This window comes from Gymnodraco acuticeps, unplaced genomic scaffold, assembly GCF_902827175.1.
Source record: "Gymnodraco acuticeps unplaced genomic scaffold, fGymAcu1.1, whole genome shotgun sequence".
Classification (NCBI taxonomy): domain Eukaryota; kingdom Metazoa; phylum Chordata; class Actinopteri; order Perciformes; family Bathydraconidae; genus Gymnodraco; species Gymnodraco acuticeps.
In genome coordinates this window covers 1860499-1876779 of record NW_022990334.1, presented here as the reverse complement: position 1 = coordinate 1876779, position 16281 = coordinate 1860499, and positions in this window count along the sequence as shown.

The window sequence follows — 16281 nt, the reverse complement described above, 5'->3', positions numbered from 1 at the left end:
TTCCATTTCTACGGACAGGGACGTTTTCTGATTGGGGAAAGCCCGGGGGATGGGGTGATTAAAGGGAGGGATTGCAGGCGGGCAGAGGAGGGATATTTAAGAACAAAAGGAGATGAAACATTGCAGATCATCCTGCGTCTTCTCAACACAAGAAGTGAAATAAAAGGGTGAGATCTAAAGCCAGATAGTACACAATTAGTATTGTGATTGATAGGAAAATGGCATTCCTCAAACTGATTCGTCATTAGGAACCTTTTTTTTATCTCCTTGATGAATGTTGACCTATGACCACACGGCTGTCCCTGGTCAGTATCCTCTGATCGGGTAAGGTTGTAAAAATTGTGATTTGGGCAGCCCAGTTTTTAATTGTGATGAAGCGATTGGCACATTATTAGGGCTATCAATAATAATTGGATATAATCCCCCCCTGCGTCCCTTTCTATCTCTCTGTCCTCGCTGTAGCTGCTTCACCGTGTCCTAGTTAGAGGAAGGAGAGAAATGCACTGCGAGCTTCCCATTCCTTTCCTGCACATCCTGTCTTATCACCAAGAGAGGGGGCAAAAGAAGGAGTGGGGCTGACATTTTTTACGTTTGCATTGGGCTAGTAGCATAACCAAATTGTCCATTCACTCATAATACCAAGGTTTTAAACATCGAGAACAGTTAGTAATCCTAGGTTTAAAATCCAATTCTGAAACGTTATTATCATTTGAAATCATTAACATGGTTTTGCATTGAGCTGAGATCATATAAAGAAGAAAGGGAAAGAGGACATTTGTATAATAAGTGTCATTATCCATGGTGTTATCATGGACGACTTTGGACCATTTGGTGTTTTTATGCTATGACCTTCGGTTCTATGCAACAACTAGTGTGAGTTATCTGATATTTGTAATTAGTTTTATATTGCGTCAAAGCACATCATGTTTCTGCATGTCCATGTTTATTTCACTAAGTATATCTCTTTTAAGTATAGTTCAAGTTCTTAGAAAATATATTTCCTTTTTTTTCGATCTTATTTTCTGTCTTTCTTTCCTTCTCTCTTTTGTGAATATCTGGACTAAGTGTGTTATGTATGGCTGGTTTGATGACAGAATCAAACCAAACCCCTCCCTGCCATCCTAACAACCCTCCTCCCCTTCAAACACACACATGCACCCATTTAGATCATACAGTCTATGATTTAGATCTTCTCTGTTAGGGTGATGTAACTGCATGTAGAGGTTGTTAGTCATGCCAAAGAGCCAAAAGCAGAGATACACTTGAGTGAAGAGAGACATCTAGAGGAACCAGACGAAACTGTCCTCCTCATTTATTAACCAACAGGGTGTCAATGGCAAATATTGAATACTAATATAGGCACTATGAAATGACAATTTTTGCACAAAAGTCTGCTTCTCACAGAAAAGGCTGTCACTATACATGTAATAAATACTTGTACGCTGTGTATGAGACTTCCTGTTCACCTCTTTGCAGTAACAGACCTCTTCCACATGATGGCACTCTGGCTCTTTTATAGGACATCACATGCATGTTGCCAGTGAAAGAGTGAATTACAGGACAATCCTTTATTATTAAAAATCAGATACGGCGTACATTTCAGAATATTGTCTATTTCAGGAGTATTACCACACAGGCAAAGTTTCAGGGGAATTTAAACTGATAGAGTGGAACCGAAGGAGTTGATCTAAAATGATGAAATGAAATTGACCAAATTCGCTGCAAGGATTTTTAATTAACTACTAGGGTTCTGAGGTGCAGCTCATTCTCCCGTTGAACTATTGGTGTCTGTTAGAGAGGTTCAATAAGAAACTGCCACTAAATCTGATAAAGAGCTGTGACTATGCTCTGCAACTGGATTTAGGCAGCATTAATGGCAAAGGTACCCTGAGGCTCCGGGCTCCTCTCTCTGTAATGAAGGTGTAGGTACATGTACAACTCCATAGTAACAGGCAGCAATATGTGTTATCAGGTATTCTCTCCATTGGAATTCAGCCTTTAGCCGTGTGTCAATCAATGGACCATGGTTATACCGCTGAAGCTGTGACCGCTGATACACTTTTTTGAGAGATGTGCCTCTGGCGAAAAAGTAATTTGGTGTGAAAGTAAAGAATTAGACCTCCAAGATGTGGCTAGCATTAAAGTTAGATGTGATTAAGGCTATAGGCATCGATTGGATCTCTGTTACAAGGTACCAAGCCTTGGGATTTTCTGCAGAAAGGCGGAATCACTCTATTGAATTTCATGATTTTCCACTGTAACACTGTGGGATGATTTCATTTGCTTTACACATTTGCATGGAGGCGCAGTTAAAAAAAGGAAAAGAAGGGATGATCTTACACTTTTACAGGCCAATTCCAATGAATCCTACTATGCCTAATTGATACAAGTTAGGTAATAGCTTAATTTAAATAAAAAAGCTTAGAGTCAAGTGGAACTTTCAAGCACATCGTCCTTGCTTAAAGGCCTTAAGAGGCGAGATAAGAGGCTTTTTAAAATCTGTATATGGGAGACATACGTCTGTCTCTCGCACTTCCAATCACTAAAGACGAGGTGAAATCAGAAATAAATAATAGTGTATGTGTTTGTCCCATTCTTGTTTTGCACATTAACCTGGGTACACATTCATTTATTCAGCCGTGTCTAATGAGAGTACACAGGATGTGAAAGGGAAAAAAGGTATTCTGGTTATTAGGAGGGAGACTGTTGAAGAGGTTAGAGCCTAGCTCCAAGCTGAAGCCACTTTCGCTTTCATGTTAGCAGCTGTCCAAGCCCAAAATGGCCAATTACCATCATTTCTCTGCTGGTGGTGGTAATGTTAGTGAGATAGTAAGAGAGAGAGAGAAAAAAGAGGGAGGGAGCGTAATGCGGAGGGAACCGAGAGCAGATGAGGTAGAGGCAGCAGAGATAAGCCCGAAAATAAAACCATATTTCCACAGCATGGAAATCAGACAACATCCACCATGACAGAAGGTGAATCCATCATCTGCAAAGGAAATAGATTGAATTAGACGGGTCCTTCTGGTGTGTGAATATACACAGAGATTGTTTTTATGGAAATAATGAATGTAATTGCAACGTCCCCTGGTCTTTTCACATTGATTATGCAGTGTAAATAAGCAGGGAAACAAGTAGTGACAATGTATACAACACACACAGACATACTAAGCACAAAGAAAGAGAGATGAATAAAATGGAAAGAGGAGTTTGTGGTATATTTATTTCTATAAGCATGCATGTGTTGTTAGAGGGAGATGGAGATGGAGTTTTTCCCGGAGGATCCTCCACTGATCTGTGTCTCAGTGTCTCAGTCTGATCTTTGCCAGGAGGTAAATGCTATTAGACCTTGAAAGATTACGTGTGCATTATTTCTCATAGGAAATATCAGATATTCACTTATCACACTTGCTCGCAACCCTAGAAAAAGCTAATCAATCCGAGTTAATCAAAGTCACACACCTTGCATGAATGCTCAAACAAGTCATATTATTTTCACCTCTTAATACCTTGAGGAACACAACAAACCAGGGGCAAAGAGAGTACAAACACAAAAGGCTTCAACCGCTGGCAAAGTCCAAGTGAAAAGAGATGACATTTCTCAGTTAGGTTAGATGAAAGATTGCCTCGTGTCTTTTCATCAGGATTGATAATGCAGCGCACAGTATTACATGTGGGTAACTCCGGCTGCTACTGAAAAAGAATATAGAGTCTGTTTTCTGACCTTTCATTCGTCTGGCTGGACCTTACCAACGGATTGACATCAATATCAGACAGCCTTGTCTGCCAGGAAAAAAAGAGAAGCACACCATTTTGTTGACAGAGTATAATCGGGGAGTAAAAGCGATCGGTGGCAGAGGGGTTTCAAAAACACCTGTGCAGGAAGAGTGATGAGGCTGGGAGGAAAGGGTAAAGGCACTGCACACACAAATGATAATATTACCCTCATTAAAAAAAGAAATCAACACAGATAGGTTTTTTGCTAGGGATAAATAAAATGTCTATATATTTCAGAAGGCAGACGTTAAATGATCACACTCGATGTTCCAGCCTCAAGATGAAGCACTGGTTAATTCTCCTTTTAGGTCGTTACACGATAAGTAATGAAGCACTCCTCACACAGAGTTCATTTTCATTTGATTAATTCTAATGCGGCTTTGCCCAGTCTGTGTTGAGAACAATGAGGGTTGCATGTCTCACTGCCTCCATCTGTGCTACTAGAACATGTCTGGGAACACAACATCCCCACAACACCAGAACGCTTAATCTGCCTTATTTACTTCTCCCAATATGGCTGCTTTGTCACACACATCGTTTGTCCTCCAGGATAAATATTTCCCCAGCGTCGGTGCACACTAAATGTTGATTTACTCTCAGCCTGTTAAACTGGCCAATCTGCATATGGCGTGTTTGTGTTTTGTCAGGATGCATCCACTGTGACAATATATACTATAATTATCATCTAAGTGTGACAGCAGAGCTGGAATCCGTTCGTCGGTCTGCCGAGACCTGGGTGTGTGAACCAAGTTGTGTTGAGGGCGTCTCGTCTGACGAAAGGCGGATTTAATTGAACAGTTTAGTGCTGTATTTCCTTGTAATGAGCAGGATCTCTACTCATTTTGCCCTCCTCAAAGGGAGAGTAATAAGGGGGAGTCGGAGGGGGAGAGAATAAGAAAGAGATGGAGATCTGATTAGTTGTTTGGCTATTTATGTTGCTGAAAGAAAGAGAATTTAAAGCAAGCCATTTAACTTGATGCTCTCTTCTTTGCTAACGGTCTGAAGATAATTAGTATTACTAATCAAAACACTTGTGTCTCTTCTCCCCTGCTGTGTCATCTTCCCCTGAGGCCGTTGTAAACTGTCTATTGCGCTGAAGGGCACTCGATCCTTCTTTTTATGTTACCATTGGATATATGTACATGAGCCCGATGTAATGTAATTCCCATCTGCAGTGTTTATTGTTGGTGTCGTAATGTCTCAAGTTCATTGGTTTTGTATGAGTCACCAAACATCACATAAAAAGCCTATAAATCACCACATTTCCCTGGTTTGGATTCAGATACATCAACCAATCCTAATTGGATGGACGCAAATTGGACGTAACCAAAGTATCTTGCATTAGCAGGACAGCCATGCATTAAAGTAAGCGATTAAGTTGTCATTGGCTCAAAAATTCAGTTCATTGCTGCAATAGTCAACAAGTAGTTTAACAATTGATTAAGGGAAAATAAGCCTCTTATTTTGATAGTAGGTCATGATCTCAATAAAGGTCAAAGTAGCAATGATTTGTTTGCTTTTGTGTATTTCCTATCATTTGAAATTAAGGCTGAAGTTTTTTTAATTAACAATAAATCAAGTGTTGAGTGTTGTATGTCTTTTAAAAATGGTCCTTGAGTCTCTTCAATAAAGCTGATGATGATGATGATGATGATGAATACATTTTTTTATTCTTGAATCTCAGGAAATCGTCCATTCTCCTTGTTTTTTCAACAAGTCCAAACCCTAAATACATTCAATTTGTTATCATATAAAACAGATGAATACATCACATCCTCACATTATCAAGACAGCTGAAACCAGAACATGTTAGTCATTGTTGCTTCTTGAATGATTTGAATAAGTAATAGATCAAGATGTGGGTGATTCATTTTTTCCATGAACTGAATCAAGGATACATTACTTATCGTTTGAACTCTATTCATAGATGGGTTTTCAATTGTTGGCCAGTCACAGTGCAAAAGGATAATACTTTGGGTTAACAGGGCTCCGCAATGTTTCTTCTATTGGGAATAATTGGAGAGTCTTTAGCTGTGTTAGCAACTCTGACCCTGTACAGTCCAGAGTGCAGTCTTTTGAACATGGTAGCCACACTCTACTTCATCATCTACTTTACTCTAAATTGGACCATCATTTACCGAATTAACATCAAACTGTATTGAAAATACTTAAAACTAGTGATCGAGGCCATAAACTCATAAGGAGAATGTTTACTGAGGTAATAAATCAAGGGAGAACTAAGGTAATTTTCTCATAGTCTTCTATACAAGTTGACAATCTTTTTGCAGCAACTCCAGAAACTTCCCATTGGTTTAAAATTTCAGTCATGGATTTTGCTGCTTTTTTTACCTTAGTTTTGCGTCATAGCATGCTAACATTCGCAGATTTGAATACTTGTTGAACATATTGCAGCAGGCAAAAAATAGCCTGTGTCTTTCATTGCATAAACCAACATTTGATGCTTATATTTCCGATACATAATATGCAAGTCAACATTTAGTTACAGTAACACTTTACAACATAATCCCTATTATGATTTAGTTACAAGGATTTATAAGTGAAAAGGATACCAACAGTCTATGGTTGGTTTCTCTTCAATCTGTATCCATTGCAGTGTTTCTATTTATTTTAGACTTAACTCTGGAAGTATGGGATTAGTTTTGTGTCAAAAAGATAAAGAAACACATTCTCAGAATAAAGCAAAACTAAGAGTTTAAGAGAAGAAAAAAAACGAGTCAAGCAAAATAAAATACATTTCAAAAATAAAACTATTACATTACATTACATTGCATTTAGCTGACGCTTTTATCCAAAGCGACTTACAATAAGTACATTCGACCAGGAAGACACAACCTTGAAGAAAACAGAATCATATAAGTACATCAGGTTTCATAGAGCCAAACATTTCAAGTGCTACTCAACTGGCTTTAGATAAGCCAGTCCTTTATTAGTATATAAGTGCTTTGTTAATAGTTCTATCGCTCGAAGTGGAGTCGAAAGAGATGAGTTTTCAGTTTGCGCCGGAAGATGTGCAAGCTATCTGCTGTCCTGATGTCAATGGGGAGCTCATTCCACCATCCTGGAGCCAGGATAGCAAACCCACGTGTTTTTGCTGATGGGAACTTGGGTCCCCCTCGCAGCGAGGGTGCAGCGAGTCGTTTGGCTGATGCAGAGCGTAGTGCACGCGCTGGGGTGTACGGTTTAACCATGTCCTGGATGTACGAAGGACTATAAGTTGCAAACAAATCATTTGTGTAATCATGTAAACTATAAGTATTTTTTCTTTGTTTTAACATACGTTTTTTTTGTGCAGTTCTTGTTTCTTCTTTCTCAATGATCAGACTTTTGCTCTCGCTGCAGCTCTTCTCGTTTATACTCCCTCATTTTTTTGTTTTAGATTCTGACACAATCATCCCAGGTGGGCGGGACTTTCAGGGGTTTTGGCTACTCAGTTTTTGAGTGACAGCCCACTCCTCTGGCGATTGTACAGTGCAGCTGCGGTAGCTGAGAATGGACAGAAGACCCCCAGAAGAACCAGCATTTCAATTATTATAATACTACAAGTGAAAATGTATGTAAGTATTGATCGTTTGTGTTGTTTGTGCTGTAATATACAGTCTGTTTCTTTATTGTGTTAAGTGAAAAGTAAAGAAAAGCTGTCCTATGAAAGTTAGCTTTTGCTAACTTTAGATCCATAACAATGAGTAGCCTAACAGAAGGGACAGTTAGCTACATAGCTAGTAGTGAGTGAGCGTTCAGACACCGGCACACACACTCAAACGGACTTGTGTGCCTGACTCTACCAACATGCTTTCATGATTGTGTTTAGATATGCAAGTATAGGCTAAGCCATGATAGCTTATTTTATTAACACGTGTAGTGGAACATTACAGGACACAATTCACTGTGGTATACAGTGTGTGTTGCACCACGGACCTGTTACGGCCCGTCCACACAGCAGCGTTCAAAAAATCTTCCAACGCTTCTGCCCATTGACTTTGAATGGGGTGACGTCACTTTGCCTCGCTTTTCGCCGAACTGCATTGTGGGGAAGCAAAGCGAAGATTTCCAGGATTTCCAGGATTTTCAGGATTCAAAAGTTGAGCAATGTTCAACTGAGGTGGAAGCGTCAGCCAATCAAATCCTGTTTAAGCAAATCTGACAGTACAAGCGCTAGCCAATCAAACCGCGTGCAAGCTGGGAGAGCCAGACCGCAGTTAATTTTCTATATTCCTGAAAATGGAGGATAAATTAGTTATTGCGGTAGCAAATCACCTGGTTCTTTAACCGTTAAGCCCTGAGCCTGTTTTTCAGGTCTCAGGCTCGAAAATGACATTCCCAGAACAAATAACCATATCTTCCCTTCTAAAAGGGTTAAATTAATAATAATTTTCTCAAAGTAATGATAAACCTGTAAGTTGGATGTAGAAAAGTCAGAATTAATTAGATGTTTTTTTATTTTAAAGAAAATTCAGATTGAACATGGTAAAAAACTGTAAATTATAGTGTCCGTCCAAAACATATGTTGTACTTATAGTGAAAAAACTAACCTTGGATGATGGGTTAGTAGACTAAAAGCTATAGGAATCCAAAGTACAACATATAATAAGTACCCTGTATCAAGATTGATGCAAAACAAGTGATATTTGACCTTTTTAGACAGATTTAGCAAAAAAAAACCTCTTCTGGGGCCATTTGGGTGGATTTTCCTTATCTCTGCCCCCCCTTCTTCGATTTTGACATGTGACATCTCTTTCTGACCGTTAGAGCCAATAGAATCGAAGGGGAATCTCCCCACACACACACACATGGTAAAACAAAAAGATGGGGGCTTTGCGTACAGAGTTTTGCTCCAGAGTGAAGCTCTCTCTAGGTCTGACATCTCAAAACCGAAAAGCAGATTTATTTCTCATGGATTATCAGAAATCATTCAAAGTGACACAGACACATTGGATTAACCTATGGATTAACTTTAGCATCGTTTTTTTTATTATCGTTTTAATGCCATTGAAGACCACTTTTGACCAGACTATCACACAGGTGAGCCATTTTGCCGTTTTTAGCTAACTAGCTCCATATATTTTGATGTGTGTTCTTGTTATTATCTCCGAGAATTCGTATAATTGAGTGATAATGAGGGTACCCATCGATTCTGTGTCCCCTCACGATGTGAAACGATGAGTTGGATGTGCAGCAAAGATAGATAATAAGGTTTTGTGAGTGAATTTCGGTGCAGTCATCTGTTAGCATTTTTCGCTCGTTGCTAATTCAGAGGCTCAGCGTTAGCATTGTTGGGGTTTTTTTAAAAAAAAAATTTAAATGATCAATTAGATGAGTTTCTTTCCGTTACATGGATATAAAACATTCATAGTTTATTAAATGAACATGCCCTCAGACAGTGTTGTAGTCGAGTCCCCACTCTTCGAGTCCGAGTCCAAGTCCGAGTCACCTAGGGAGAGTCGTAGTCGAGTCCGAATCCAAGTCACCCAAGAAGAGTCCAAGTCAAGTCCGAGTCACAAGTCTTCATGTATTAATCTTAGTGGATATATGTGTTGAAATGTAGCTGTAGCTCCTCTACATTGCTTTTATCCTGTCATGGTATACTAATGTGTCTATTGAACTGCTGTGAAGCGAGTGTGGCTACAAACCTATATATAACTCCATCCTTAGAGTAATGTGTTATGGAGCCTCCGTGACGGAGATCATTTTCAGTCTCTAATTTTCACGTTCATTGTAGGCTAGGGCTAGGCTACTCATCATCTGCAGTATCACCAAGGACATGTATAGCTTTTTAACAGTATCTATCTAGACAATAAAACTGCACTTGGTCCCTAGGATGTGATATCAACCCCTACCTCCATCTAACCCGACATCTTAAAACCTTTGTGGAGTCAATTTAGTGGCTAACGTTAACGTGGGTTAGCAAGCTAACAATAGCATTTCTACTTACTTTTCTGGGTGCCGCCGTGAAAGGTGTCGATTGAAATTCGACGTTGTCCCAGTCTTCTCTTCTATCTTCTGTCCACATAATGTGCATTTTGCGCTGCTCTTTCCCAATATGGAAACGAAATCTTTAAAAGCATACAGCACGATGCGGGGTGTGTCTGTGGACATCTTTAGACTGGTATAGCAGCGGGGGCGCGCCCAGTATGTGAACTCGCCTCGCAGGTGCACACGCCAGGACACAGAGGACATCAGACTCCAGAGAAAACTTGCTCGAGTCCAAGTCCAAGTCCGAGTCATCCAAGGAGTGTCCGAGCCGAGTCCGAGTCATCATTACCTGTGTTCGAGTCCGAGTCCAAGTCCAAGTCATCGTGCGTGAGAATTCACGAGTCCGAGTCGCATCAATCAGTGCGCGAGTCCGAGTACTCCATCTCTGCCCTCAGACACTGTTTTCTGCAAGATATTGCAGGAGGCCCCCGGAACCGGGGTCTCTCGGGCTTAACAGGACCAGTCGCCATTTACATGGCGAATGTACAACATTGAATTTACCGGAATACAAACCGGAGGAACCAGGCATGGAGGGAGGTGGCAGAGACAGTGGGTGAAACTGGTAGGTTTTCGTCTGTTTGGGGATTTTATATCCAGTTTACTTCGTTTTAACATTGCTATTGCTTTGTATGTCGAGGGCGGGAGATTCATGTTGCTCGCAAAAAATCCCCAAGCTTTCAGACACGCCCACCTCGAAGATTTTCAAGATTTTTTTAACGCTGCTGTGTGGACGGGCCGTTAGAGAGTGTACCTGGTGGTTTTTTATCATTCTAGCTTGAGTAGCATGTATGCAAGTTATTCTTCCCTTCTGTAAACCTAATGGAAAATAAAGTATGGAGTTCCATAGTCAACACGCCGCCTCCGACTCCCATAGGGAGGCGAAGTCCCGCCCATCTACTTCCGGTCCATGGGACCTTATTTCAGAAAAATTATGTATTGAAGTCAATGGGAGAGAAAACTTATCTTTCGATCCCGTTTGAATTGTGCCATGAATTACACATATGATGTTTGTCAATCTTAAAAAAAATCATTTCCATGTCAAAAAAGTCCGAGTTTGTCGTAAAACTGTTGATATATAAGACTATGAAAAATATGCAACTAGAAAGACTACAAATCCCAGAGTCGCGTAAGTGATGTCATAACTGATGTCACAATTGTTTTCCTCCACTAAATATAAGAGATAGCTAAGATAAGATAACTTTAACAAGATGGCTGTGTGCTTAGTACCAGGTTGTTATCATACCAGCAATGGGTCTTGCTCGTTCTTTCGCTTCCCGTCTGATGAAAGGACCAGGAGTGGCTGGATCAAGTTAGCTACCTAGCTAGTAGCAAGCACGTTAGTTAGCATTACAGCCGGCTTAGCCTTGTCATTTTTATTAGCCTTAACATGAAGTAACATTAAGTTAACCAAAGCATTAAACAGTAGAGTAGTAGTCATATTTCGTGATCCCTTTGAAGAGTACTGTCACACTGGTGTGATCATTCTATAATACACCTTTAAGCCCGGATGCCCCCGAGGGAGACATGCTAACGCTACATTAGCATCGGCAATCTTTTCTACTTCATGCTATCTCACAAATGGTTAACATTGAACATTAAAAAGATCAGGCAGTTCAGGGAGAATCAAAGGAAGGCAGGCAGGCAGGCAGCTTTGCATGACATTCTTCTGGACTTGTTTCATTGTGGTGATAGTGAGGGTAGTCAATCCCTTGTTTGGCAAGACAGTAGTGCAGGGTTGCCAACTCTCTTAACATTGTATGTTACTCTGGTTACACTGCGCCCCCTATTGGCAGGAGTATATCAGAACACAACATTTCCCCCCTTCTTAAAATAGTTATTCTCCACTTGAACAGTATGCATAACATTAGCATTTTAAACAGACACTTCTGTAGTAACCATCTGTAATAATAATAACTTCACATATCACAATATGCAGAACATTTTCAAACATTAATTCAACCACAGTTTAAGTAACATAGTCCTCAATCCAAGCAGGCTGCTTTCTGATTAGCTGGTTCCTGCTCTGAGCACCATGCACTGTAGCTGGCTCAGCAGGCCTCACTTCTTCTGATGGAGGAGTGAATATTTCTGGAAGCACCGACAGGTGAAGCATCCCAGGTTTTTCCATTATCAAGCGTGTAACTGTGAGGTCCTTTCTGCTGGGTCACTTTCAGAGGCTCACTGAACTTTGGCTTTCCGTTTTTGACATGCAGCGGGTTTTTCACACGCACCAAGCTTCCCGGATGTATTTTGGGAATCTTGGCATTTCTTTTGGCGTAAGTGTATGTTTTCATGTGCCACTGTTTCTTTTCCACTCTGTCTCTCAGTTCCTGATCCTGAGTATCAGTAAGCTGTGGCAGGATTGAGAGTTTGGTTCGCATTTTTCTTCCATACATGAGCTGGAAAGGAGATGTCCCTGTAGTGGCATGAGGTGTAGCTCTGTAGACCTGAAGAAACTCAGCAACGTGAGCTTTCCACAGAGCGTTCTCTCTCTGTGCAGTGAGAATGCTTTCCTTCAGCACTCTATTTAGCCTCTCCACAGCTCAATTTCCTTCTGAATGGTAGATTGTAGTCCTGATGTGTTGTATGTCTTTTTCTTCTAGGAAAAAGGCGAGTTCTGAGGATGTGAATTGTGGACCGTTATCTGTCACCACAGAGACGGGGTTCCTTTTTGGCTGAACACTGATCTCATGAAGGTGATCACTGTTGCAGTAGTGCATCTTGGGGCAAAACACACTTCTGGCCATTTTGAATAGTAGTCAGTCATAGTAATAGCAAACTTACAGTCCACCGGACCAGTCTCAAATGGGCCCACGATGTCGAGTGCAAGCTTTTGTCATGGCCCCTGAGGCAGAGGGACTGGTGTCATAGGTGCAGGGTTAGTTTTAGCTGTCTTATCATTCATCTGGCAGGACACATAGGCGGCGATAACCGATTGTACCAGTGCATCCATTTTAGGCCACCAATACAAGTCTCTGAGTCTCTGTTTTGTGCGTACAATGCCTTGGTGGCTCTCGTGTGCTAAGGACACCATGTGTGAGTGTAGCTTTACTGGAACAATTAACCTGTGACTCCCTCTCAGAATGAGTTGTTCATGTACAGAAAGTTCATTTCTCACCTGGTAGTACGGCAACATGTTAGCAGGCAGGCCTTTGGATGAAGCTGGCCACCCGTCTGTCATGTAGTTGCGTAGCTGACGTAATTCTGGACAGGAAGTGCAGGCATCTGTGAAGTCAGACGAGGGAACAGCAGTCAGCAGGGCAGAGACAGCAGCAACAGTCTCTGGTTCCGTGTCTGAGGTGCAGTCCTGTCCGTGTGGCAGTGGCAGGCGGGAAAGGCAATCTGCTGCATGGTTCTGAGCACCGGATCTGTAGACAATATCATAGTTGAAGCAGAGTAGCTTGGCAGACCAGCGTGCTACTCTCATTCCAGCTCTTCCCATGCCTTTTGTAGCCAATAGTGTGGTCAAAGCTTGGTGATAAGTCCTTAAGGTGAACTTTGTTCCCCACAAGTAGGTTCTCCAATGCTCTGCAGCCCACACACAGGCCAATGCTTCTTTTTCTACCACAGAGTACTTTCTCTCTGCAGCACTAAGAGAGCGGGAAGCAAATGCCACTGTTCTTTCAGTGTTGTCAGGATGTATCTGTGTCAGCTAGGGGTGTAACGGTTCACAAACATTTCGGTTCGGTACGTACCTCGGTTTTTTGGTCACGGTTCGGTTCGGTACGTTTTCGGTACAGCAGAATTTTTTTTCACAAAACAAAACATATATATATATTTTTTTATTATTATTATTAAACTGTGAATAATGTATTCACTCAAATAAATACAAAATATAATAAAATAAACATTAAGGTGCAGCATTTCGATGAACTGAAATAATCTGTATTTGAACTGTACTGTACTAGCACCTAAGCAGCCAGTTTGACATTAGGACTTGCTTGTCATTGTATTTTCATGTTTTTTTAAAGAAAAATTAACTTGTCCACATTGCTTGCCGAAAGGGCAGATCTGCTGGCACTAACAATGTCTCCTGATGTGGAAAAAACCCTCTCGCTAGGGACAGAGGTAGCCGATACAGCCAGGTAGCGCTTTGCTAACATGGCAACATAAGGATATTTGGTATTTGTAATAGCTTTGGCTCGGTCTGATCTTTCTGCGAGTGGTGGAGGCTCAAATGCTAGTGGGAGTTGGGTTTGCACGTCAGTCTTTTTTCTTTTGGTACCGGTGATATTCACGTTCGGGTGATGCCTTTTCAAGAGTGTGCAAGTTTGATGTATTGCCAGCCGCGTAACCAATTTTAGTTGAACAATGCCGACAAACAGCTTTGGTTCGGTCCACCTGTCTTTGTCCGTCATCCTTGTACGTAACTGCGAAACCAAAATGTTCCCAAACCGGAGACTTCAATGATGCTGGAGGATTTTCGAGCTCAACTTTATCTGCGTTCGCCATTAATTTTTGATAGTTCCTCAAATTACTGACTACATTTGAACGCATCCCTCTGACCAGCTCTCATAGTATGCCTCTCATCCAATGAAATGACTTGCTCGCTCTATGACGCGTTGAACCCAATGTGAGAAAATTACTCTGAATGCTGCGACGCAGCACCTGAGATTACTTCCAAGAAGTTGTTCACGTTCTCAATTTTTTACGTTTAACGTTATATTCGTTCGGTACACTTCGGTACACACCTGTACCGAACCGAAGGGCCCGTACCGAATAATTTCAGTACGGGTACGTGTACCGTTACACCCCTAGTGTCAGCACCCCACCTATGCCATAGTCTGAGGCATCTGTAGACACTATGGTGGGCAGTGACGGGTCAAAAAGAGCAAGTGATGAACTGTCTGTGATGAGTAGTTTAACCTGCTGAAAACTACTCTGTGCCTCATCAGTCCATATGAATGTAGCTCTGCGTAGCACATCTCTCATTGGTTCCACCACAATTGCATAGTTCTGTATGAACTTGGAGTACCACGATGTTAGGCCAAGAAAAGACCTGAGAGTCACTGGATCACTGGGTGATGGAGCATCCCGAATAGCTGCAATGTGGTCATCGTTTGGCAGCAGACCTTCCTTGCTTATGCTGTGTCCTAGATACGTTAGTTTGTCCTGGTAGAATTTGCATTTATCTGTGTTAAGACTTAGTCCAGCTTCCTGCAGTCGGTACAGTACTGCTTTCAAGCGGGTTTCATGCTCAGCACGGCATGAGGAGTAAACGATGATATCATCCAAATATGCCTGCACTCCAGGTAAATCTTTCAGCACCATGGACATCATCTTCTGAAACGCTGAGGGTGCTGATGCTAGCCCATAGCAAACTCGCTTGTACCTGAAGAATCCCTCGTGAGTCATCTCTGCTGTCCTCATGCAGTGGAAGCTGGTAGTATGCATTAGCCAGGTCGAAGGTTGAGAATATGGTAGCTCCTCTGAGTTCTGAGAAGAGCTCCTCCATGTGTGGAATGGGGTAGCAATCCATTATGACGGCCTAGTTAGGCTCCCTGAGGTCTGTACACATCCTTATTTTAGATGAGTTCTTTCGTTGAATCACAACGATCGGTGATACCCAGGGAGAGGCATCTATTTTTTCAATGATGTCAGCATGAAGAAGGCGCTTTAAACTCTACAGAAACAGCATCTCTGACTGAGAACGGAAGCCTTCTCAATTTCTGCTGCACAGGCTTCACATCATCTTTCACTTTTACTTTGTGTACAACGTTCCTAACACAGCCCATAGGTAAAGCTGTATTAACAGGTGCAGATGAAGTAGGTGTCGGTGTAGTAGGAGTTGCAGGTGGGGTTGTTATCTCTCTGATTGTCTGCTCTGACTTCAGTACCACTCTGTTTCTCATGATGACCATTTCCAGTGCCTCAAACAGGTCCAGGCCCAGCAGTATTGAACCTGACTTCACAATGAAAAGGGTAGCTGAGCTGAGACAGTATTTCCGTCATTGAATGCACGTAAATGCAGTTTCCCTAGTACTGGGATTCTCTGTCTTGAGTATGTGACTAGAGGAACCTTTGTGGGTTTCAGTGGTATGTGACTGAAGTAGTTTACTTGCAGCGGGAAGTTTTTGTTCCCATTTTGGCGCCCTGATCTCTCTCACAGGCACTTCACTGTTGGAGAACTCGGCCACATTGCGCACCGCCGTTTCCACCTGATTTGCAATCTGAATGGCTTTATCAGTCAGTTTGTCTTCTAGCAGCAAGCGTTCACGTATGCGTCCACTGTAGGCTTTTTCCATAATCTGATCACGCAGCATATCCTGTTCTGCATTTCCAAATTCACACAAAACGATAATTTTACGTAGCGCAGAGACGTACTGTGCAATTGTTTCATCATGTCTTTGGGCTCGTTGGCGGAACTTGTGTCTCTCCGCAATTACGTTTACCTTCGGCACGAAATGCGCCCGTAGTGCAGTCACGGCATGGTTGTATGTAGTTCCCGTTTCAGTCAATGTGTAAAAAATCCTCTGTGCTTCGGTTCCGACGCTGTGTAGCAGCGTAGCACGTATA